Source organism: Kryptolebias marmoratus, linkage group LG8 (genome assembly GCF_001649575.2).
Source record: "Kryptolebias marmoratus isolate JLee-2015 linkage group LG8, ASM164957v2, whole genome shotgun sequence".
In the NCBI taxonomy this organism is placed as follows: Eukaryota; Metazoa; Chordata; class Actinopteri; order Cyprinodontiformes; family Rivulidae; genus Kryptolebias; species Kryptolebias marmoratus.
This window is the reverse complement of record NC_051437.1, coordinates 627,837-629,642: the sequence shown is the minus strand read 5'-3', so window position 1 is coordinate 629,642 and position 1,806 is coordinate 627,837. Positions and strand designations below refer to the sequence as shown.

The 1,806-nt window shown below is 39.3% G+C and overlaps 1 protein-coding gene across 3 annotated transcripts in view; it reads left to right on the top strand.

Annotated features, from left to right (window-relative positions):
• Positions 1 to 720: 720 nt before the first annotated feature.
• Positions 721 to 1,806, top strand: part of LOC108249713 (neural cell adhesion molecule L1.1) — an 81,397-nt gene continuing 80,311 nt past the window's right edge. For all 3 annotated transcript variants that reach the window (XM_017439272.3, XM_017439271.3, XM_017439270.3), the window contains exon 1: positions 721 to 942. The gene's annotated coding sequence lies outside the window, so the exon portion shown is untranslated. The remainder of the gene's footprint in view (positions 943 to 1,806) is intronic.

Here is a 1,806-nt window from a genome sequence, read left to right as displayed (position 1 = left end):
CAGAACTTTTGCTGAAACACAAAAGTTTTAAAAGTATACAGTATCTCATGTGATCAGTAAGTGCTCAAATTGTAGATGTACATTGGATGAAGAGTTTGTGTTGGCAAAGATCTTAAGTTTTATTGAAATCCATCTAGTGATTCATGAGATATTTTGCTAACACCACAGACAAGGGCAAAAACATTATAATCGCTTTGCTTTTGGCAGCAGGCAACAATAAAAATGGGAAGACTATTTTTCTTCTTTCTTCAGAAATTATTTTTAATGGTTATTGTAAATAAATGAAATGCTTCCTCCTACTATGGAGCAAAAGCAGATCCTTTAAGTTTAATCGGAAGCTGATACAGTAATACTTTTGCTGTCATTTAGCCAAAAAATGCATTTGTACTTACACTGGGAAAGGATTTTTTTTCCAGTACACATGCACAAAATAGAATAACCTTATTTTGCTTAGATTCTGAAATTTTTGTATCTAGTTTATTTTTTTTTATTTAAATATTAGCTGTACAACATTATAGAAATCTAATAAGCTGGCCACCCATTAACAAAACAATAATGGACAGATGACAGAGAAATGGGGGGTAAGGGAGGGAAAAGGGGAGGGGCTTAAGGTACCAAGGGAATAGCCTACAGAGGGGGAGGAAGAGAAAATGAAGCTGTGATGAAACAGGCTGATGTCATCTTTGTAAAGGAGCCAATCAAAGAGCAGGGAGAGGAGGGACTGAGGAGTCAGAGGCAGATCTTCTAAGGGTGTGTTTTATGTACCACTGCAGATTCAGTGCAAAAACCCACTCAAAGGGGCACGAGTCGCCGAAAACGGTTGGAAAGATGCTAAGATTTAAGAAAACAGACATGGAGACAAGAGTATAGAAGCAGGAAAAAAAGCTGAAAAGGGATTGAAAAATTAGCAGACCCAGAAGACGATACAGAACACCTGCAGAGGTAAAACAAAGGCATCCCAGGTTTTTAATGCATTTCTTTATGTGTGTGGGTGTGCTAGCATTTGTATGTGTAACAGATGATTATAGAATAGACTTGAGCTGATGGTTGTGACTGTGTTTCATGTAAAGCAGGTATTAACACTATGATGTGGCTGTGCACTGAGATACATGTAAGATATGGTGTTTGTGCGCTTATGTGTGTCTCCCTCCAGGATGTGTCATGGCTATTCTGCTCCACAGGGCAAAAATGAAGCAGCAAACATCGATTATAATTTAAACAATTTTTCAAATTTAAAATGTGTTTCGCTCTCATGTTCTGCCACAGAATGTGTGTTTGCCACCAGTGAGATGCACAGAAACACTCATGAGGAGGGAGATGGGAGGGGCTGGCTCACCCATCAATTTGCAGACTGTCAGAGGAAAACCCGAATCTGAACCGCCTTTATCCAGATTTTTACTGGTCTTTCACTTTCCTCCTTCTCTGTCATTCACAGTTTGTGACAAACAAGCCCCGTTTGGGTAGATCAGTCTTCAGGGAGTGTCTGACTTCCTTCATTCAGCTTTTATCACAAAAAGGTGAAGGCAGATGATGGTGTTTTTGTCCACGTCTGTGTGTCTGTTAGTAAAATAAGTGGACACATTTTATTGAAACTCTTAGAAAGTAATCACTGACTGTGATTCTACAACTGATTAACTTTCAGACTCAGTCCAATTCAGGGGTGTCACTAGGTTTTAAGGACAAGGGGGGCTTAGCCCCCAGGAGATGCACAGGATGTGAGCAAACGTAGTGGGCGAGAACAAAATTTCTCAAACAGCTAACAAAACCTGAGTTGCTTTTCCACATTTTTGGACACATTTAACAGAT